General features: G+C 36.4%; 1 protein-coding gene across 2 annotated transcripts in view; it reads left to right on the top strand.

Annotated features, from left to right (window-relative positions):
• Positions 1–25,612, top strand: part of LOC149528653 (F-box protein At2g26850-like) — a 114,352-nt gene that overhangs the window by 76,413 nt on the left and 12,327 nt on the right. The gene's annotated exons all lie outside the window — the stretch shown is intronic.

Genomic DNA, 25,612 nt, shown 5'->3' with positions numbered 1-25,612 from the left:
ATTTCATTAATATTGTTACTAATTGAAATTGGGCTCAGTCAAGTGACTGATGATGGCAAAGATACGTTTCTACTTGTCAACTCTATCAAAAGGTGATGGTTATATGTCCTACTCCAATTCCAGTCGAAGTATCTCTGTTCAAGAAACTAGTCTTTTGAATTTTCAAAATCAAGCCCCAGTAATGATATAGGTTCCCTATGTAAAATATTATAGTTATTCTTACCAATTGAAACTAGGTTTAGTTAAAGTGGCTAATTGTAATGGTTACCCCTGATTCTTTTTTTTGAAAGTATACGGTGTTTGTTTACTGCAGATTTCATACATAAGATATCGCATAGATAAAATGACATAGAAATGTAGAAAACCAATGTTCATTGTGTTAATCCATAGAGTAAATCATTGCAAATCAGGATTGTTTCTTAATACCAATTGAAATCAGACTCTTAACACATATCAGACCTGAAGATTGTGTAATAGGAATTTAATAAATAAATAATTAAGTAGTTGATTAAATGAATATATCAATTCTATATATTGATCATTAAATAAATAATTATTAAAGTTAATGAATGAATATATTAATTAAAAAATAAACAAGTTAACAAATTATCCCTAAACAATTTATAGCTCTAAGAAAATAAGAGCTCGCTGTGCTACTGATAATAATATTGATGAGTAACCGATGCTTGATATCAATCCACCCAACCATGATGATGGAGTAGCCATCCCTCAACCATGTTTGTCTCATATTTCCATCAAAATGCTTGCATTTGAGTACTCTCTATCGAGAATGGTAGTGCATATTTTTGTTTCCCTGGCAGTACAAATGAGGAACCGACAACATAGACATCTTTACACATTTGTTTTAAATATGAGGAACATAATTCATAGAATGGTATGACATTAGCAAAAAGAAACACGCCAATAGATGATTCAGCCACCTATTTTGCTTGCAAATTAAATAAATCAGCAACATTTATTTCTCTTTTAATCTTATTTCCCTTCCTTTACTACAAGTAGGAGTGGGCATGACACTTTCTTCTCTATGAGAAGGATGAGTCAAAGGCATACTAACTTGCATATTCTTTATTCATGTCATTGATTTTAATGCCTCCCCCTCCATGTGCAACCTAGTTGCCTCAGATTTTTGTGCTTGTGTTATGTTTTTGCAAGTTTTGAGCCTTTGACCACTTATCCACAAAAGATGGCAATAGACTCTAGTATAGTTCCCAAAATAATGTGTGGCACAAATGGCACTCCCATTCCCTGCTATTCCCCAATTGTTTTTTTCATATCCTTGTCTACTCTTGTCGCAAATCTTAGGAGAGGTTTTTTGGGGTTCAATGGACCTTTTGCAAACTTTTTGAGGGCTTGGGAAGGGCACTCAAATGGGTTAGAGGTCGCTGCCTCTTTTGCATGAACATCCACATAAGTTGAAGAACCCCCATGGCCGCCATAGTATTAGGTCTTTTTCTTTGTGATCTTTGAATTTATTGCATTGCAACATCCATGCCATGATTATCACTTCTCACTCTTGCTGCTGCTCATGATTATGCTATGTAATATGGTGCTGCAAGTTAAAACAAAGTATTTTATTTAAAATCCCCTCCCTATGTGTTGTGAAACAAATGAAAAATGGAAAAAAATAGCTAGAAAATTGAGATAAACAAATGGAAATTGAAAAATACCGGGAATGAAAAATACTCTAAAATGAAAACTTTATTTCCCGTTTGTTGCTGCTCTTCTCTTTTTCCTTGTCAAGTATGGTTAAAATGAACAAGTGTTTACTTTTTTGGTCCTTTTTGCCCCTCAATTATGGTTTCCTATTTTTTAATAACTTTTTCTACTTGCATGGGGTCTTTGGGCTTTTTTGTTGGCCTGTGAAGGGTGGTAATTCCTCTTAGGGATGATCGAAGGATGCCTAGGCCATCCCTGTGATGGATTTGTGTCCTTCAGCCCCTTAATGGCGAGAAAAAGTTGTTTCTAGGATGGTCTCATTTTCGGCAAAAAAGAAATGGATTTGATCTCATCCCTGTGCTGTCCTCAAGATGGGTGTGGGTGGAAAAACATAGGGGACACGTCCCTAGGGAGAGTAATTAATATTTATAAGTATATACACACACACACACACATACACATATAAATACATACATATATTCATACAATCATTAGATCTTGTTAGTACTCTAGTACTAAGGAGCAAAAGGCTAAGGCAACCGAAGAGGGATGGTCTAAATTCCAAAAGGATGGTTCCCAAGAGAAGGTAAGGATCAATGTCCCTTTTAAAACCTTGAGGAATGGCTGTAAGACAGGATAAGGGCTTGTATTTGTAAACTTGAGGGAACCTATCAAGTGGTCTCTAAGCACTTTGGATTGCTTTCGAGGCTTCTATCTTCTCATACTAAGGTAATAACAAGATCAAACTTAACAGTAAAAATCTATAAACAGTACAAGGAATCCAATTACATAATATGGGTAATAAATGAACAATCTTCTCTACTTGTACCATGTAATAATATAGAAATGGAATCAACATATCTTTGTCAATTCAACTGAGGACATAAGAATACTTAAAATGGGGTTAATTTTGACAATAAATGAATCTAGACCCAGCAAGGGAGATTATAGATTGACGGCCCAGCTTGTTGAAATCTGTTCAGAAAGTTCCAGCTTGAGTTTAGGCCACGAGATGGAGGTGGTGTTTTCTTAGATGGGTGGAAAATGCTATGATCTATTCCTAAATGCCTAGCTGGACTGATTCCTTCAACAACAACAATCAATGTGCAAACAAATGAGTAGTAGTCAACTTCAATACTGTCAGTTTTTTCCTCTCTGCCTTCCATCAAACCCATGTGCCTATAAGAAAATTGTACCACCCTCTTGAGATGCGCAATCTACCTTGATGATATCTCAGAAGCCTGAAGGTATGCCCAACTATGGCAAAAATGTCTGATCAATACTCGGAAAAGAAATCTTTAACTCTATTTGAGTTATAACTAAAATTAAGCTTCAGCTGCTAAGAAGCACATCCAAAATTTTTGTAAAATAAGGCCAGCACTCAAAAAAAACCTAACACATCACAAACTCACTCCAAATGAAAGAGAAACACGAACACCCTGCAAGCCTACACACACCAGACTGCACACTGCAAACCTACATAAAAAGTGTCAAAAATCTTCATCCTCACACACCATATACTCCCATAAAACTTTGGAATTTCTGGAATCTGAACTTCAGATGATAACCGGCCTGAGTGGATCTTTGACCACCAAAACTCATGTCCCAGCTGAGAGTTTTTTCCCTCGAAACTACAGAAGTCTTTGTGGAATCACTCCAGCAAGACCTTGTTAACTCATGATGAAAATATGAGAGCTGAAAGTCTCCTTTCAAAGAATGAAAGTGGAAATAAGAGCAACATGAGTTTCAAATCCTTTTCCCTCCAAGACTGATGCTCCCTTTCTGAATTTATAAAATTTATTTTAATCTCTTTTATCTCCTCCTCCTCGACTTCCATTGTCCTTTCCATTTTATGCAAGGCAACAATAGATTTAATTCAATAAGATACATGGCCCCCTTTTGTAACAACGTTGTCTATCTAGGACATGGGTACTTTTTTTGAATGACATATTTTGAAAGATTAATATAGGCAATCAATTAATTGTTTCTTTGAACCCTTCAAATTCATCAAAGATATAAATTAAAGCTCTATATTGTTGAAAAATTGGTGACCCTTTGACTTACGATAAATAGTAAGTACTAAAAATAACTCCTTGCCAAAAACATAAACCTTCTTTGAACAATTCTAGAAACTCTTGTACAAACTCCACTAGGACAAAAACTCCCCTAATCCACACCACTTAGCCTATCAGGGATAGGCTAGTGAACTATCCATCTAATCAGGTGCAAAGAAGGAACATTAAAATCCTCCCTCCCTAGGATTGCTTGTCCGGAAGAAATTGTGACTCTGGATATTGTAAGATCTGCTCATTCTCCCATAGAGCATCCTCCATCAGTAAATAGTTTCACTTGACCAAGTACTCAGTGATAACTCTTCTCATGACAATTTGCTCCCTAAAATCAATCACCTCCTCCAGTATCAATATTAGTTTTCCTTCCTCTACCAAAGGAGGCAACTCTGTAGAGGGTACTACATTATGCTTGTGTGTCTTTTTAAGGCAAGACATGTGGAATACATTATGCAGTTTGTTGCTAGTTGGTAACACTAATTTATAGGCAACCCCTCCAACCCTCCTAACAATTCTCAATGGTCCATAAAATATTGGCTTAAGCTTCATGGCTCCACTCTTCTTGAGAGTAGATTTTTTGTGAGGCCACAATCTTAGATATACCATGTCTCCTACCTTAGATTCTTGTTCAATACGATGCTCCTCAACCTATAACTTCTTTAATTTCTATGCATTCTATATGTTTTCCCTTAAAGATCTCATAATATCTTGTCTCTCTTGTAGAAAATCTCTAGCCCACGACACTCTGCCATCTCCAAATAATAATTCAATGGAGTTGAGAGCCTCGTATCCTTTCATTGCTATGAAAGGAGTAATTTTGATGAACATGTGATAGGTGGAGTTGTAGCAATACTCCCCCAAATGCAACACCTCAACTATGCTTTCTATCGTCCTGAAACATGCCTGCACAAGTAAATTTTCATCCATTTGTTGGCTATTGCCATTTGACCATCCGAGGATGATAACTAGTGCTAGGAGTTAACTTGGTGCCACACAATTTGAACTACTCTTTCCAAAACAAGCTCATGAACTTTCTGTCCCTCGTAGTCTTTAGTGTTCCATGAAGTCTAAATATTTCCTTGAAGAATAAATTTGCCACCTGTATTGCTGTACACCTTGCTGAAATGAACAAGAAATGAGTAAACTTTGTCAATCTCTCCACTACCATATAGGTATAATCCTTCTCTTGTACCTTGGGAAGCCTTGTAATGAATTCCATTGAGACACTCATCCACTAGAATTGGTCGGGGCTGCAGTAATCCAGCTGGGTAAGTATGTTGATTTTATTTGGTTGGCACATACTATATTTGCAAACATACTTGAGAATATTATCTTTCATCCCTTTCCATGAGAACCTCTCATGGATCTGCTTTAACTAGGATGACCAACTATTGGATTGTCATGAAATGAAAAGATTGACACTAATAATATCCTTCTCTTGTAGTAAATGATTCCCACTTTTACCTCATATCTATTGTTTTGACAATAACCATCAAGAATGTTGTTCACAAATGGAATTTTGACATATTTAGCTAGTATTTTCTCCCTTCAATCTACTGTTATCTCTGAAATTTCACACAAATGTGGCCTTTTTGACATCAGCCTTTCGGTTCCTTTTTCCCTTGACATATTCAATGACAAAGCATTATAACATGGGGGATGTGTCTTCCCAAAAGCTCCCCGCCGTCTCCAAGATAGGGATGCACTAGGGATGGGGGGATGTCATTTTGACGTCTTGACAATGCCTCCATCCACTGCTTTTCTATGTGAGATGCATAGACGTCCCAATGTCCCTTGAGGGTACTGGGGAACAAAAAGATGTCTCTCAACCCTTCTAGGGGATGATAGGGTGCTCCTTATCAAAACAAAAAAAAGTTTTTAAATAGACATTTTTTTAATATTCTTTTGGTCATTTTTTAACCCTAGGGCATGTGGGGCCCATGTCTTGTGATATATTGCTTGGAAATTCACTATGGGGCTTCATTTGCAATCATTTTTGGTTTCTTAGTTTTTGTAATGACAAGAAGAAGAAGAGTGAAGAGCTGAGAAAAGGGTGTTTGTAAAAGTGAAAAGAGTGATTGCAAGTCAAAAAGGAGTGACAAGGAGCAAGAAGAAGAGGAAGATTCTTCACCTTGTTGAAGAGATTTTTCAAGCAAAAGACAAGTTCAAATTAATGTTCATTTTTTTAACTTTTAACTTTTATATTTCTTGTTGTTTCATTTTGCTATAGTTATTTGAATTTTATTTCTAGATTGAAATAGATTGAAACTTCGTTATTTTAAAGAAGGGCATAGGTTGTCATGGAGCCCTATTTTTCAAGGAAAAATCCAGGGATCCATTTATGATGTTGGAGATAAAAAATCCATATGATCATACATCTCAAAGGCAAAGATGTGAAATACATACATAGTCAACAACCTAATCAGTAGAGGCATTGAAATTCTTATCTTTTTATTATTGAATCTGCTTAATTGAACTATGAGTCTAAAATCAATAGGGCACCATAAGTGCAAGATAAAGAGACAAATGTTGTTGGTAAAATCTATATTGTAGTCGACGGATAGAATTGTATCCAAAAGGGCATGTGACAGTTGCGTCACTCCTTCGGGAAAGTATATGTACACCATCTGAAAGAGACTTTGGAAGACCGTTGTGATCATCATAATCATATTGTAAGCATTGGAGTGCATATTGCGTATATAAATAAAGTATCTGTTCTGTGTTATATCTTACTGTACTACATGCGATAAGTATCCTTTTACCCTATACGGTAAACATTTGGTGTTGTTGCCAGTCGAGCCTAGAACGAAGGAAGTGTTATGAAGATTAATGCCGAATCTGCTAAATAAGGATAGGAATAAGATAAAAGATAAGGATGAAATACGTACAACACAGGAAGTTCTAATTTTAGCACAACAGACAGAGTGCAGACAGAAGCTTCAGCAGATTACCAATAGGCACCAAGGGGTTGAGGAATACAGAAAGTGGGATTGCATTCACCTAGTAGACCGAGGAGTGTCGAGGAATTGTTAGAAGAAATTTGACAGCGATTGAATTTGGTGGAAGAGAAAAGGGAGGAGCTCCTTAACTTGTATATGTCGAGGGTAGAGAATCCGAACGGAAGGGAAGTAACTCGCACGGCTTGAAGTGCTGAAGTAGCACGAGCGTGGAGTGAACTCTTCGTTCCCGATAGACCCAACGAACGGATGTAGGCAGATAATCGAATAACTTCACTTGAGGAAGATCTTTTCTTATCGAGTCACACGATTGTTGGAAGTAGGGCAGTTGTCTGAAGCAGCATGGTTGTGCAAAACAACGCAGGTGCTCAGAACAACGCAGATACTGAGAACAACATGGGTACTTAGAACAATGCGCGTACTCAGAACAACAAGGGTGCATAGCAAGCACCACCACTTCAGAAGAAAGTGGTAATGGTAGGACTAAAGGAAAAATTGGCGAAGTTCAATGGTGACGGGATGGAAAATCTGATCAGACACTACAAGACATGTGAAACAATATGAACGGAAAACGGTATAATAGACCAGGATGACTGGGTTCGATAGGTCCTGGCAACCCTATGGTGTGTAGTGGTTGATTGGTTTGCAGATAACGATCCTCAAAAATTAACTATATGGATAGAAGTTAGGAAGGAATTCATAGCAGAGTTTTGACTACTAAGCGACAATAATGAAATTGTGGCAGAAATATATAGTACAAAGTAGGGAAAGAATGAAACGATCCATGTGTATGCAAGAAGGCTAAAAGAGTTGGTGGGAAAGATGGAGAGTCCACCAGTGGACAGATTAAAGAAATGATGGTTTGTTGAAGGGCTACAATCGACACTAAAGAAAAAGATGAAATTGTACCTCCAACATCATACTCTGATGTGTATAACTGGGCGATGGATCTGGAGAGTGAGCAAAAAATGAGCAAAAAGAAGAAACATAAATCGTCAGACTCAGATGATTCATCTTTCAAAAGTAGCAGCAGCAATGAAGAATCAAGTAAGAAAGTTTAAGCGTTGCAGAAGGATACGTTATCGATGATGAAGAAATTCAAAAATTTCAAAAAGAATCCTGACTCAGTGAAAGGGGAATTGTGGTATACAGATTGTAAGGAGGGCCACACAAATGGCTTCTATCCAAAAAAATAATTTTGTGATATCTGCCAGATTGTGGGACATTCCACAAAGGAATGCCCGTTCAATAAGAAGATGAAAGGACACCAGCAAGTGTTACTGACATAGGAAGTGTCCACTGCAAGAGCAAGAACGAACACAAACAGTGATGCAACTTCAGGAAGGTACCAGAACAATAACCAGTGTGGACGAGGTGGTAATATTAATAACAATAACAATGGAGGTTGAAGTTAGATACAGTATGACTCAAGTGGACAATCGATGATATAGTGCCATGCGTGCAACCTTTGAGGGCACTTCGCCAGAGACTGTACCACGAAGGAAACACTGCAGCTGTAATGAAGATGGTGTGGTCTGGGAGACCACGAGGATTCAAAATGCCTGAAGCAAGGGGTGAACTTGTGAAGCATCGAAACATGTGATGAGGAAACACTAGCCATTATGCGTGAGCAAGCAAAGAAGACAAAGTACCCTGATGTTGAGGAAGAAAAGAAGAGGTTGCAGCAAGCATGAATGGAAAAACAAATGGAAATGGAAAAGCTACAAACAAAAGACACTGTGGGCACCTCGAAGAGTAATCTGGCAGAACAAAACATGATTTGGTAGGTAATGCAAATAGAAGTTCCTATAAAACTAAACAACCTTCTTTCAATGCCTCAGTTGCGGACGACAATACTGAACATGACACCACTCCCGAAAGAAACAAAGGAAATAGGAAAGGATGGCAGTAGAATGATTGTAGTAGACCCAATGCTATTGGCACTCATGATGGGAAGACATCTGGCAATAGTAGAGATGGGTATCCTAGGAACCATACTTATAGACACAATTGTGGACGGAAGGTCAAGCGTAAACGTGTTACCAGAAGATATATGGAAAAAGTTGGGACAACCTATGTTGTGGCCATATACATTTCAGTTACTCACTGCGGATCAACACGGAATCAAGCCATTGGGGACCCTAATGGCGCAACGTATAACCATCGGAATGCCACCATTCTTATTAGATTTCATGGTTATTCCATTAAAAAGAAAAGGGTATGATGCTAACCTTGGATGAAGCTGGTTGGTGTAAAGGAAAGTGAAACATGATTGGAAATGAAATACCCTATCCATGGAACATAGAAGCTGAAGATTTGTAATCAACTTACACACACAGATGATAGGTGAGGTGAGGAGGCAACATCGTCGGATTTTGAAAACGAAGGTGGAGGGGACGACGAGGGGAAGAAGAGAATGGAACTTGATAAAGAGGGAGTATGGAGACTGGAAGGAGGGTCTAATGGTGATGACTTGGACTCCGTGAATGGCCTACTCCATTGGCAAATGGAGGAATACGAGCTCTTTTTGAGCTGTAATATGTTAAGGGTCGACGAAGGTGATAAAGGAGTGCAAAATGAATGTCCAAAGGAATATAGAGAAATGAAAGGAGGCAAGGCGGTTATGACTGAAGCTGAAGGAAAGAACATACTATATGGCCAGTACAAGAGGAAGAACATATTGTACGAACTTAGAAAAAGGAAAGATTCCACCGTACGGTACACAGTGAACGGACTGTGCGAAAAGAAAAGGTTACATTGCACCAGGGATTTAGTAGAAAGGTACTGATGACAAGGAAAACACATGGTACGATCTGCACAGGAAACAAAGAGGAAGGGCTTAATAAAAACTGCAACAGTACGGAGTGAAGGTTCTAGAATCAAGAATACTGTTATTGATGGCAAGGAGTGGCGGCCAATGGAATTCATGGTACCAAGTTTAAGGATCGCGATTGGAAACAAATTGGGAGATATGGAAAGCTTGAGGGAGGGATTGTATAACTTAAATAAACTTGATGAGCGACGATTGCAAGCACAATGGGCCACAGAGGTTACACAGAATAGGCGAAAAGTATGGCATGACAAGCATTTGAAATTGAATAAATTTCAACTGGGGTAGTTAGTTTTAAAGTATATTGGACGTAACGAGATCAAACCAAGCAAATTTAAATTTAAATGGGTCGGACCATACAAGTTCTGAGAAGTTGGCGATAATAGGGCAATAAAATTATGGACGCTTGATGGGAAGGACCCGAGGTAGTGAATGGGTTGAAACTGAAAATCTACCATGAAAGAAGTAACACGCCTCCATAGACAGACTCAAAGAGAATATAAAAATAATTGTTAAATAAGGTATAGATATAAAGTAAATGTAAATAATGTAAAATTGTAATAGGTTAGTAGAGCAATGTTAAAGGAATAAACTGAAGGCCATCAAGTGAAAAGTAGATGATAACGTATAGTCAGTACTAGGAAGGAAAGAACATTGTATGGATGCAGAGCACATAGTAATAAGTAGATATTTGGCATCAAGAACATAGAAAGTGTACCATACAGAGTTAGAACAGAGCAACTGGCGACCTAAATGATACCGTATGACTAGTAGGATAGAGAGAAGGTCGAACAAACCATCATACGGATGTTCACAACATAGGGAAGGCATCGTACGGTCACCACATATGGAAGGAACAGTGAGGTTGGCACTGTACGACCACAGGAGTGCATTAAAAGGTTTAAAAAAAGGATTGTAGGGTGGCAACAGGAGGATAGAAGAGAGGACTTGGAAAGACACAAATAGTTGAGGTGGTAAGAGGCAGCACTGTACGAACAATTATAGAAGCCGTATAGCCAGCAATTAGGAGTGATATTGTATGGCCGTACGAGCATTAGATAAAGATTAGCAACTTGCAAGAAAAACCCATTGTACGGTGCACACAAGAGTTATGGATGGTTGTACGACCACCGTACGACCTTCGGATAGAAGGGAACATGAAGCTTTGTATGACCTGAGAGGATTGTGGAAGGAAGAAGTGATCGTATGACCGTACTTACAAGGATCTCAGAGGCAATGTACGACCTTGCACAAACAAGGAGAAATGGTGATTACCATATGGCCTTAGGAAAGGCAGAACAAACTAGCAAGTATACTATATGGTGAGTACAAGAAGAGCACCGTACGAGGAAGCACAAATGATCCTACTGTACGGTCCGTACAAGAAAAGCAAAGGAAACACAAATGGATAGACATCCTGTACGGCCAAGGAGGAGAAAGTCGTGCAGTTGTACGACTGGAAAGGCACATAAGTACACTGTATGGACTAAGAGGAAGGACTATCATACGAACTAAAAGGAAGGACTACAGTACAGACTGGAAGGACTGCCATACGACTCACACATAAGAGGGAACATTTGAAACACTGTAAGATGACCACTGTACAAACACAGAAGAAGGGTGATAAGAGGTTCTAAAATAAAAATAAAGTAAATGACGACAAATCAAAATAGTTCACAATGAATAATGTATGATAACGAAGGGAAAGGAAAGACATAAACAGGTAGCAAAACATAAGTGGTTGGCAAAAAGAGTATGGGATCGGAAGAAAATCACAAAAATGGTGTGTTTTATGGACTTTTGTGTGGCTTTGATGGTGCTAATTTGGTCTTGGCAACGGGGGTGCTACCTCTTGACCTCGCTGGGGCCGTTTCCCTTAGACCTCCAGTCAGTTCAGTTATCAGTCATGAAAAGTGTGACAAGTTGATGAGACCTAGAGCTGTTGCAAGCATGGAGTGTCTGTGTGCCAGAGGTTGAGAGAGCATTGAAGCAAGCCTTTTCAGAGAGATGCTACGCTTTGAGGCACTCAGAATAGGTGTTGGTTGGACTCGAGGCTTTCTTGGTGGATGCATAGAGAGCTCAAGAGGAGCTGACCATCTAGTTGGAGGCAATAGAGCGACACTTGGCTCAGTGTACCCAGGAGTTGGAAGCAGAAGTGGCATGGGTGGTTATCAAGGTCAACTTGGCTAGGGAGACAGTATTGTGTTAGAAGAGGCTATAGATGCAACATGTTTTTAGAGACCAGTTTGGTGCAGGCACAGAAGGAATGTGAATGTGATGTGAAGGAAAAAGATCTATCTTGTTATAGTCACAGTTAATGTATTCCATTTTGTTAATTTGTCTTGGTGATTTTATAATTGTCGTCCGAAGACAACTTTACTTTTTGGGGGATGATGTTGTCGGTAAAATCTATATTGTAGTTGATGGGTAGAGTTGTATTTGAAAGGGCGCATGACAGTTGAGTCACCCCCTCGGGAGAGTATATGTACACTGTCCGAAAGGAACTTTGGAAGACCATTGTAATCATCATAATCATATTGTAAGCATTGGAGTGCATATTGCGTATATGAATAAAGTATCTATTCTGTGTTATATCTTACTGTAATGCATGCAATAAGAGTCCTTTTACCCTATGCGGTAAACAAAAAATCAAAAAAACAACATTCTACTCATATGTATAAAAGACAGGTTTGAAACGGTGATAGTCAAATCTGTAAGCACTCAAATTCAAAATTCAAAACAGTAGGATAGATTCAAACAAATGTTTTCAAAGATGCCAACATAGAAAGGGCTGCTGCTATGGTAAAGTGTTTTCAAACCTTGATCTTAATATGCATAGTCAGGTGCAGGAGGCTTCCAAGTTAAAGAGATGAGATAAAGTGCCAAGGTTATTTTCCTAAAACTGTAACTCACAACCTACTGATTCGTCAGTTGTGCAAACAAAATAAGTGGCAGAGGCTAAAGATGTTAGTCAGAGGCCATACACCTAATGTTGTCACCTACAACAACCTCATTAATAGACTTTGCAGATGATAGTTCATGAAGACTTTTTGACTACCAAACTGAATGCTGAGAATAGAAGAATATGTAGATTATCTCTTTAGGGATGATGTTTGTTTGATCCAACATATTCTGTACATACACTATTGTGGGTGATGCATAGGATACTGCAACAATAATCTATGAGCAGTTCATCGTGGCAGCTAAATTTCAAAGCACCTCATATCTCATACGTATGAGTATTAAATCTTTTTTTTTTTTCTTCAAATCTATAAGATAATAATATATGGATGCAATAGGCGGGTCTACTTCAAATTTTGGTTGTATATCTTGCATATATTTTTTATATATAAAACATTGCAGTAGGGGAGTCTAGATAATGTCATGTTTACTAAGGACCTGAGGCAGTAGCCATACTATTGCAATCAATATTTGATGCCATCGTTGGTGAAAACCTGAAGAGATGATGCCATAATTTGACTTGAACAAAGCAGCAAGGAAGCTTAGTAACCAATCTTCATCTTCACTTCATAGATCCCACCATTGGCTAAAATTAACACATGTTTCCGTGTCATTATCATGACTGCCACTAAATGCAACATCACACACCAAAGATAGGTTCAATTATTGGAAACAAATATTGAAGGACAGCGTGAGTCCCAATTGCTGAAGAGTGATTGCCCAAGAGACTTTGCCGCCTGTATTTTGTAGAAGCCGGAGTATTATTGAATATTAGCTAATGTTTGATGAATAATATCTAACACTTCTCTATATTTGTTGCAGGTTTAATGAACCCATGTAGATGAGGAGATTGGATGTTGCAATTGAATACGATAGAGGAAGGAGTCAACACGTTGATAAATAGAGAAGTGCACAGGGAGGCTTCCACGAGAGTGAAGCAAATTATATTCGATTTTGTGCAAACACTAACGAAATTTGAACACATATCTCAGGAATCAGTGGATGTGCACTCAAGCGGTGAATGCAAAGGCCATCAATTAACGCCAATTGAGGATATAAGGCACATGAATAATTCAAGTGCTAGTTATGTTTTGATAATATATAAAATCATATTAAGTATTTAATGTTGGTTGGTTATTTGTATTGAAGAGGTGCAATGCTTGAAAAATCCAACCGATGTCCTTAAGTGCTCTATAAATATGAGATGTAAAACACAAAAGATACAATTCAGACAATTCATATATGCTATTCCCTAAATTTTGTATTCCTAATTCTGGAGTCAAACTGCATTGGATGGAACATCCGTGAGGAGTGTCTCCAGTGCAATTTTATTTCTGGCATGATCAGTAAGAAATATTTATTTTATTTGCATGAAGCTTTAGAGTCAAAATATTATATAGTTTTGTCCTTTATAATCATTATTTTTAATTTTATAAATAATTTATATGATAGATAAGTGGACAGGATCAATTATAGCATTTTAAAATTGAACATCATAGATATTGAGAAATATTTAATTGTTTCTGAAGCTGTGTTTGGTTTGTCTCGCAACCACAGGAGTTAAAACACATTCTGACGATGAGATGGAATTGGAAACTCATTCTCATAGTAACTAAAAATATGAACCTAAGTATGATGATGGCACCAATGAGGGGGATGAGCAATTTGAATCTCAATCCACAAATAATTGGCCACTTGGTCTACCATCTACTGAATACCCCTCCACACTGGGCTCGGGGTAAATATGATCCCAAATTGCCTCTTAGACAATGTGCAACAAGGTTAGATGCCCCAACACATTTAGGTGGTGGCACAAGGAAGTGCAAATGCAACATCTGTGGTACACAATGGTTTGCTAGCATCACTACAATGAATACACACTTTCTCTTTTGGAGGGAAAAGGTTGTTGAAGTATAGCATCAGTCAAAGTGATATATTCATTACATTGAGTATTTGTATTCATGGTTTATATGAACATTGTTTTATGTCTCATATTATATAGATAGATAGATATATAGATAGATAGACGTCTATGTATTCATAAATTACTTAACTAATTGGGCTCTTATGATAAGAAGAGACTATTGTGTTATGAAGTTCTTGAATGCAATTGTTTCACCACCACATGTCTCTATGGGACATGACTTTGTTGGAGCCTCTCTTAGATTAATTTTATCAAAGCTACTTCATTGATGATAAATTATCCTTAAGATAAGTATCTTATATATATAATACATATTATATATGTAATATAATATATATTATATATATTATGCATTACATATCTTATATATATAATATATATTATGCATTATATATTATTATATAATAATATAATAATACAATACTATATTACATATATGGTTAATATATTAATATAATATATATGTTTAAAGGTATCAGAGCCAACTGCAAATGTATCAAAGATCAATTGTAATATAATATTTTGCATATTGAATGTGTATATTGTTGGCCACGTTACACCTTGGTCAATGCTTCAGCAGTTACTATATATTGTTGAAGATTCAATGATGTTGGTCACGGAAACAATAAAATTCATTTATACAAGAGTTTTTCAAATCAACAGTAATAAGATAGATGTGATGCCCTATACACAAATGACATTAAAGTTTCCAAATACATATAACACTAGAGCATAACACAATTCAGATTTCTTATACATGTCATAGTGGTTAGTTTTATAAATACATTGATAGTAAGGCAAAGAAGTGCAAATATAGATCGAAGGTTGGAGACTGGTAGGGAAATAAGGATAAGAGTAGCATGGACCACAAACCACATACCAGCGTTCAAAAGTGACAACAGGATATGTATGCAACAACCCAAAACACAAATAAAATTCAAATGAAAGAAGTGTTAGATTGATTGGCGCAGACATTACATCCTCATTGGAAGTGACAAATAAAAAGAGATGAAGACACATATAAAGCAGAATCATATATTAAAAATTGCAACTGGTATTAAATCCTTCACTAGCAGGTAATATCATTATTAATTTAGGGTGATTGCATTGGTAACACGAGTTATCTGCAAAATGTATGAGAGAGGTTCATTCATCTATGTGAGAGAATGGATTGAAATACGTAATGGAGGTTGAGCACATATGGTTGAGAAGAAGTGACTTCTCCCATGCATGCTTTTGTAAATCCCTCTGCATAGTTTTTAGATAGGATTAGGGCTTTTGTGGTTGGGGAAATAATTTTTTTGACCACTCGGTCTCCTGGTTCTGGCCCATTAGCATGCTGCCCTCAGCTCAAGCTTGTTCAAACATCATCTTGACTCTTGCACAAATTGTTCACTAGTATTCTGGAGGGGCCTTTCCTCTCCTCTCCTATTTCTCCCACCCAATCACCATCCTTGGTGTAGACGGTGCCGTGAGTTTCTCTTGTGGTGCTAGTTGTTGACCACACATGATATATAACATCCCCAACATCTTCAGCTATATGTGGTAGAAAACATGTTGAAGATTGGTTATTTAGACAAAGGTCCTTGCAAGCGAGAGCTAAATGCAACATCAACGATAGAGAGCCATGGGCGCTACATACACCTAACCAACAGTTAATTTATACTCGGCTGAGATACACTCATGATCAAGATGTCCTAACACTAAAGGAGGATATTAAGACAAGACACATGGATATCCATTTGAGGTAGATGATAAGTAGTAATTCAAAATAGATTCACGTTAGCATAGAGAAATGATGATATTTGATGAATATAGTTTTAATAAAAATAGAAATTAAAGGACTCAAACATCATCACTGCGGAAAATAAAGTCTGATAAACATGTAAATATTGCATTCCTTATTATTATCAACAGGTTTGAGCACTTTGCCAAGGCATTAAAATGAGCCCCACCACGAAGGTAAGTGGAGGTAAGAGTATGAGATATATTATTATTATTTATATGAAAATTCATGAGAATAATAATTTCTTTTTTTTAAGAAATGTTATTTACTTGACGATGTGAATCATAGTATAAGTATGTTTAAATATTGAATAGCAGAATGAATTGTCTAAAATTCAAGAAAATGTCTGAATAGTATTAGGCATTTTATTTTATGATTTGATGTATATGAGATATGTAATTATTATCATTGAGTATTAAAATTGTCTACTCTTTATATAAATTAGAATCCATAAGGAGAATATCTTAATGATATTTTATAATTTATATTATGTTTTATTACATATAAATATGTTAAACAATATAAGTTATTAGTATTAATGTGAGGTACTAATATTGTTATTTAAATATAAATGAAATTAAATTTAAATATAATTGAATTTATAGGAGAACATGTTATCTAAGGGAAAGTCATATATATAGAAATTAAGTATTGTGTTATCTTAATTCTATTATCAAAATAAAGAGATTATAATCATGTTAGTAATGGACATGAGTTAAATTGCTAGCATTCATGTTGACATTTTTATTTATACAACCAAGAGTTATCCACCTTGATCTTTTCTCTAAGTTTGTACTTGCAGGAAAAAGAGTGAGATTAAGAATCATGGATAAGTTTAAGAAAATGGAAGGACATATTTTCTTCTATTATTAAGCAAATGAACGTTTGGATTTTCAATGGATAAAAAGAGCAAGTTGGAACTTAGAAAGAAGTTATCATAATTGATACAAAACATTATAAGAATGAGTGGGAATGCTAAATTGTGGGTGGAATAATAGTCAATATTACATTCCCACTTGAACCTTCATTAGAAGGAAGATGTTCTGTTCTCAAATAAACTAAGAAGACAATTTCTGAATCTTCATGTGTAGATAAGTATTCTTATCTTTTGTATTTATCTAATTTGTAGTCTCTCTCTTATTTGTAATTTGATACATACTATAAGGGTTATTCATCGTGATCTTTTCCTTTGTCTGAGATTGTTCTTACAGGAAAAGAAAGTTGGTACTTTACACATGCTACTAGATATTGGGCAGACTCAACCTAATGATGGTAACTCCAAAGACCCTGATAATCAAGATGGATAAACTAAGGCTTTTATCTTTGATGATTGAGATTATGAGATTCTTCTACATTAAGAGGGAGTATGATGATTGATATTATGAGATTCTTCTACATTAAGAGTGAGTATGAAACTTCTTCAAAGGCAATGTAGGAGCTTAGAAGATTTATTCTCAGAGGGAGTCTAGAAATACATGTGGGTGACTGCATGATGTTGATGAGCCTAATCCTACGTATATCATGAGGGATTGATGAGTTCGACAGGCATCCTTGGGTAAAAAGAGTTTCCGAGGAAGTAACTAGAGGACCTCACTTGCCAGGATCGATGTTCAGAGGGAGAAATTTTGAGATCCAATTCTTTGTGGATGATATATTCTCTATGAGGAGAAGTTCTAAGAGAAATTCTTTATAATGCACTCTCCTCTATAAGAGAGAAATATGAGTTGAAAACCCTCTGTACCACCATATGATTGGGTTAATGGTGGTTACTATTTCACATATGATATGTAATGAAAGGTGACAATCTTTCATTGACATATATAAATGGAAGGTAACCATTATAAGATGATGATCTTATAAATGATAGACTTGTTATCATGGTTCTTTGGGCTAGATTTTGCAAGACACCATGATAATGAACAGACAGAACGTAATCTTTGTAAGATGACAATCTTGCAAATGATAGGCCTGTTATCATGAAATTTATAGATATTATTTTAGACAATTAGAGATCATTGATAATGAATGCATCATGATTACTCTAGATATTGTTGCAGACAATTAGAGATCATAATATATGTTATGATAGTGTTTATAACATTGTGATTGTAGTTATTTGACAAGTCACTATTTCAGAGTGTTAAAGTTAGATAATATGTTGTGTATAGATATCCTTGATACTGATATCTCATAAAATTTTTTTTGTCACTTCTCCCTCGCTAAGAGGGAGTGTTGAAGTATAGCGTTAGTCAAAGTAATATACTCATTACATTGAGTATTTGTATTCATGGTTTATATGAACATTGTTTTATGTCTCATATTATTGATAAGTGTGTGTGTGTGTGTCTATGTATATATATATATATATATATATATATATATATATATATAGAGAGAGAGAGAGAGAGAGAGAGATCTATGTATTCATAAATTACTTAACTAATTGGGCTCTTATGATCAGAAGAGACTATTGTGTTATGAAGTTCTTGAATGTAATTGTTTCACCACCACATGTCTCCATGGGACATGACTTTGTTGTGGCCTCTCTTAGATTAATTTTATTAGAGCTACCTCATTGATGATAAATTATCCTTAAGTATCTTATATATATAATATATATTATATATATTATGCAATATATATCTTATATAATATATATATTATATGTAATATAATATATATTAGATATATTATGTATTATATATTATTATATAATAATATAATATTATATTATATATATGGTTAATATATTAATATTATAATGTTCAAAGGTGAGTTATACATATAGTTATTTATTAACTAAATGGTGATTAACTATAGAGACATGTCTCCTCTCATGTTTATGAGATCCAAATTTGCATTGGAGATCATCAATCACAATGGCCATGATTATACATTTGCAGAAATGATCTTAGTTACTTTAAAAAAGGTGTGGGAGCTTGTGACTTTTTGTAGCTCATTAAAAATTTGCATTATAGAATTGAATTCAACAAGCTTTGGGGTATTCTAGGTGACTTGAGAATCTGGTACGCCACAAATTCAGTGTATTCAACAGTCACATGAGCAGAAATTATAGGGGCAGCCACATAATCATACTCCTAAATCACAACTGAGTGTAACATCATTGGCAGGGGCAGCCTTAGGACCATCTTTCACTTTTAGTGCTATGGCTGAAGCAAAACCAAGCAAGGGGAACGAAAGGTGATGGCTGAAAGGGACCCCATGGCAGATTTATTTAATGCGCGCTTGAAGAGGAGATAGAGGAATCCATTGTTAGATTCTTTTTTCCAATGGCATACCACTTTATGCAGCTCAATCTCATTATAAGGAGATGATGCATATGGTTTTAAAGGGGGGAGGGCCATCATTTGTGCCACTAGATGAGCACAAATTGAGGACCACAATCTTGGATCAAGAGTATGGTAATATTGGTATAATGATAGAGGCCATGAGGGCTATTTGGGATGAGTCTCGATGCAACATTATCATGGATGGAAGGACATTAGGAACTGTCCACTCATTAATATCAAGTTACATGCTCAATTCAGTTTGACATCCTTCAGACAACTATAGAGGAATTGGGCCACAAAATGTGGTCCAAGTGGCAACTGATGCAACACCTACGTGTAAAGATGTAGGGAGGCTTATTGAGGCAACATATATACATTTGGTGGACTCCATGATGTGTGCATGCCATGAACAATGCACTCAAGGACATTGGGAAGATTGACTGGATTAAGGGAGTTGTCAATGATGCTAGAGATGTGCAGATGATATTTGCAACTGCCACCTTTCACATGCACTCTTCAAGAGCTTCACAAAGGAATTCTTGAAACCAATTGAGACTAGATATGCTTCCTACTTCATTCTTTTGGACAAAACGATTGAATTGCAAGAGCCATTGCAGCTCATGGTGTTGATGAATGAGTGGGATTAGCGGGATAGGTCCAGGACAGAGCAAGGGAGGAGGGTGAACGAGATAATGAAGAGTGATGCATTTCTTAGTGATGTAAAATACATAGTCTATATCATCACTCCAATGGGTCATCAAATATGGGGAAGGTGATGTGCGTAGCCTTGGAGAGGTGTACGAGTGCATTGATTCTATGCTTGGCTAGATGAGGGCAGTTGTGTGAGAGAGGGACCCTATTTTAGCATTCCCTTGAGCACATTCAACACATTATTTAGTGTAGATGGGACAACCTAAACACTCCCCTACACATGGTTGCTTATACATTGAATTTGAAATGGTACATGCCTAGGCCTGGTAGAGTTACATCAATTCAAGATAAAGAGATGACTCATATCATGCTACTTATTTTAATTAGTCTTATACATCTTGATTCTTGAATCTTTTCATAACTAGCATCTTCTATTTGCAAATAATTTGAATTTTGAATTTTGAATTTTTTAGGTGAATGGTGGGTTCTTCAAGGGCATTGATAGGATATATGACTCTGAGACTATTGGGAAGGTTTTCATTGAGTGGACCAAATTTTCCACTCTTAGGAGTCATAGGGTTGCAACAAAGGTGGACCTAAAACCTATGGTGCAAAAGGATCCAACTTTGTGGTGGGCTTGTCATGGATCGAAACAAATGACTACCACACTAGCTATTTGTTTGTTGCCTTAGGTATCTAGTTCCTCAACTTAAGAACCTATTTATTATGTATTTAAGAGATGTTTTAACTTTTAAAGTTTTTTACTTTATAGGAACTTAAGAGTTTTCAACTTTTCTCACACTAGTCATTTGATTTCTATCTCAGGTATCTAGTTCTTTAGCTTCTGACAGGAATTAGTCTACTTATAGCTTCATCTACTCTCTTAAGAATAACAACCTTACCTCTTAGATAGTAGAAAAGTTAGTGATTTCATATAGTGTCTTGTACATTATTGTTCCCAGGACAAATGTGTACAAGGACAGCCCCGCAACATGATGGGATGTAGAGCTAGACAAGCCATCACATATTGATGAGGATGAGGATAATTCAAATGCGTGGCTGGTTCATGTTCCTTTCGTGGCTCTTGACCTCAGAGAGTTGGATAGTTCCAATGATGATGAGTTTGTTGACCTCTCAAGGGATGATTAGAAGCCTCCACTACATTTTGGGCCTTGGCATTTTGATTTTTTAGTTTGTACTTGTTTTGATATATGAACATTGAATATCATATCATGCCGTTCAATGTAATCATCATTATGATGAGATACTATTTTTTATTTTTATGACATTTTATTTTATATTTATATAATAGAGTTTAGAACTCTTCTATTTTCTGATTTATGTATTTAAAATTTTAATATTTAATATTTATTGTTCAATGTTCAATGTTCAAGTATTTAGTAATTCTATTTTGCTATTTTACATCTTTATGTCTTATATTGTTATACATCTTTTCATAACTAGCATTTTAAGTTCCACATGTATAGTATATAGTATATACACCTATTAACCCCCTGCTGTCCCTAAATTGAGGCCCCTTTGCCCCCCTTGCCTGTAAACATTTCCCCCCATCCCCTAGGGTTGTGTAACTATGTGTCAAAGTCATAGGCTGTGTAACTACGATTACAAACTCTTTTTTTGATCGGTAACAACATAATAGTATATTAAAATGTCAGAATGTAATGATGTTTATACACTCAAAATTGACCAGCCCCTCTTTTGGCTTGATCAAAGTAGACCGTCAAGCAACTACCCAAAAACAATGTACTCCCCATCGGTGTTGCCCCACCATATATACATTCAAGCTCTCAAGCACCAAAATGCAGCACTACCCTAACAAGCCTAAACTTTGAATTTTTGACATTTACAAATATGTAGAGATAAAAGAAAACTGAACACTTAAACCCTTTGTCTGAATCCTCCTTGGTAAAGTTTGGAAATGCCCCTGGGATCTGATATGGGTTTGTTGCCGTCCTCTTTTTAGTTTGCTCTTTTGTTCTGGAACTAGAGGAGCCAGAGTTGTTGCTAACTGTTCACTTGCGAGGGGATTCAAGGGGCCGCGCATGGGGAGATTACAAACCTTTTACCAACAAGATACTAACTGAGCTTGTTCAAGGCATGCATTAGTGCTAAGATCTCTGTCATAAATGGAATACCCCTTTTTAGCTCCTCTTAACTTCCTAGTTTCAGAGCCAATTGAGTTTGCTTTACGTTAGGACAGCTCCAATTCCTTCACCTGATGCATCACATTCTAATTCAAATGGTTTACAGAAATCTGAAATGGCTAAAACAAGGCATGTGTTGATCAATTGCTTGAATTGATCAAAGATTTGTTGTGCTATTTTGAACTGTGAGAAAGCTCCCTTTTTATGCAAATCTGTAATGGAACAACCACCTATGTAAATCCTTTTACAAATCTCCTATAGAAACCACACAAACCAAAGAACTCCTTTAGCTGAATGAGGTTGGTAGGTGGAGGCCAATCAAGTACAACTTTAATTTTCGTAGGATCTACACAAGCTCCAAGCATTCATGATGTGCCGAAGATATAATAATTCAGTCATTCCAAACTCACACTTTTGACTCTAGCACAAACAAGGACTCATTGTCGGAAAATCTTGAACACATCGTCCAGATGCCTCAAGTGCTCTTCCCATAACTGCTATAAATAAGTATATCATCAAAGAAAATCAACACAAACTTCTGCAACTGATTTCTAAACACCTTGTTCATGCAAGATTGAAAAATAGTTGGTGCATTTGTCAAACCAAAATGCATGAGAAGAAGTTCAAAGTGGCCAAAGTGACATTTGAATACTATGTTTTCTGTGTCCTCCATGGCCTTGATTCAGTGATAGCTGGATTTCAAGTCTATTTTAGAAAAGATAGATTGTCCCATGCAACTCATATAAACTCATTTATGCACAGAATCAGTTACCTATTCTTAATAGTTTTCTTGGTCAATGCTCTTTAATCAATACACATGCACATTGTTCCATATTTTTTCTTCACTAACACAAAAACAATAGCAAAAGAGTTCTTGCCCGGCTTCACATGTCCCATCTCTAGGAGCTCCTTAATAGCCTACTCAATTTCGTCTGTCTCTTAGGGTGCTGGTATGGAGTAGTTGTAACAAGTTTTCTCTCTCTTCTAACTCAGTAACATGCTCAATGCATCTATCTAGAGGCCTAACTAGAGGAATGCTTTTGAAGACCCTGTTGTGTTAGTGATTAGTGCCTATATCTGGATATGACCTTTTATCCTCTTGTAATTGTGGGCATGATGACACACTGCTGCCCAGTCTATTTGATCATGTCTAAAAAACCTCTCTATCCTCTTGAATGATTCTACTCTAAGCTCATCATGTGATAAACTTCTGAGTATTACCTTCTTCCGCTGATCCTTAATTTCATCTCTAGTCTTTCAAGGTTAAATGAGAACAAAACAAGTGACTTCATCCAGGTCATGCCAAGTATCTCATCATTACTTCACATATCAACTACATAGAACTCATCTTTCAACTTATAATCACCAATTTGCATAGTCAGGTTTGGAATTTTGCATGTGCAAGAAAGTTTACGTCCATCTCCAATCATTACCTTAAAGCCACCATGCTCTTTTGTGTGAAGTCCTCTCCTCATTAACCTCTCATCAATAAAGTTGTGTATTGCACCTGTATCAATTAAGGCTACCACTTGCTGCCTCTGTATAACACCTCTCACATTTAAGGTAATCACCCCTTGTACACTAGAGAGTTGGCTATGGCCTTCTCCTTATGTTCTTCTTTCAAACTCTTTTGATGATTTTTCTTCCCCTTTCTCGTCTGAATCAGATTGCTGGTCTGATTTGTCTGATGTTGTTTCCTCTGCTGAATAATATTCTATTCATTTGTGCCTTGCCCTTAATTGCACATTTATGTCCTGGAACCCAAGCCTCTCTGCAGGTAAAGCATAATTTTTCTTCCTTAGGTCATTGAGTGTCTCACTATCAAGTCTAGTGACTACTTTCTTTGGCAGTTTAGTTTCTTGTACAAAATCTTTTATGCCTTTTTCCTTATGCATAAATCCCTTGGAGTGAAATTTATTCTTGGAGTTTGATGGCTTCATACATCTTGCTTTCTTAATGGATTCTTGTAAAGTTTATGGGTTGGATGCTTTTAGCCATGCCTTCAATGGTTCAATCAGTACATCTATAAAAAGGACAACTGCTTTCTTTTGAGAAATATCTGTCACCAAGACTGATAAATGCTGACACTCTGCCACAGCATCGACTGTTCCCCACAGTTTTAGCTATGTTAGTTCTTTAAAATTTAGTTTCGGGCATTTCTTGTCAAACCTTTTAATTAGCCTCTCAATAAACTCTGCATAGGATGTGATCTGATCATGTTCCATAGTGATCATGCCATGATGCCAACACTCATGGACAACACCTTCCAAATGTGTAGAAGCATATTTAAAGGACTCTTCTTCCAGGATAGGATTAAGGTGGAGGTAAGTATCTAATTTTTGCACCCATGCTCTAGCTGTAGTTTTACCCAAACCATCAAAAGAAGGGAGTGAAAGTTTTCCCACCTTCTTGCATAATTCATTGCATCACTCTCTATTTCCTTTGAAAGTTATGTATTTCATCCATAGACTATGCACTCACACAGAGGTAAATCATGGTGAAAATCAGGTTTTGCATCATACTAATTCTGTCTGAATTCATCATGTAAGTCTAGCAGATTAGGTTGATTGGCCAAAGGAGGCAGCTTTGTTGGCAGAAAGTGTAATAACCCCAATAGGTTATAACTTCTTCAAACACCAAAAATCTTTATAGTTCAGTGGTTTGACATTTCGTCAAACACTTTGCAAGCAAGCTCTGATACCACTGTAATGGTCCTGCTCAAATCCGACCTTAGAATGCTGATTGAAGGCTTGAAGAATTTTGTCAAACACTTTGCATACAAGGTGTCATATGACGGATATAACTTTTCAGATTGCTGCAATGACTCTTGTTTCGATTTGCATCAAAGAGAATGCTTACAAAAAAGACTCCAGATTGTCTAAACAATGACCTAACATGAATGTGCAACTAATTTTGACAATATTCAATACAAATATGTGATTTAACTACTTGCAAAATGCAGCTACAACAACTAGTAATTATGACAAATACTTTGGATGCAACCTAAGATGGCATTAATGCACTTACAACCAAGTGTCATTAATATAAACACTTAGTATGCAAAATTATAACATTATTTATGCCAAAAAGAGAACTTACAGCCAATTGATATTTTGTCAAACAATTGTAATGCAAACTAATAAGCTGATCATCAACTCTAGGGTTGCAATATAGACAGTGTAAAATCCTAGCCTTCCTTTGATACCAATAATGGCAAATGGCAAACAAAGACAAGTACAATGTAAAATAGTGAAGTGCTGAAACTATATTTTGTACTCAGCTGAAAACCTACATTTCTCAGG

The sequence above is a fragment of the Cupressus sempervirens genome, chromosome 11 (assembly GCF_028749045.1).
Source record: "Cupressus sempervirens isolate cs-2001-9-10 chromosome 11, ASM2874904v1, whole genome shotgun sequence".
Taxonomy (NCBI): Eukaryota; Viridiplantae; Streptophyta; class Pinopsida; order Cupressales; family Cupressaceae; genus Cupressus; species Cupressus sempervirens.
This window is presented reverse-complemented; position numbering and strand designations above follow the sequence as displayed.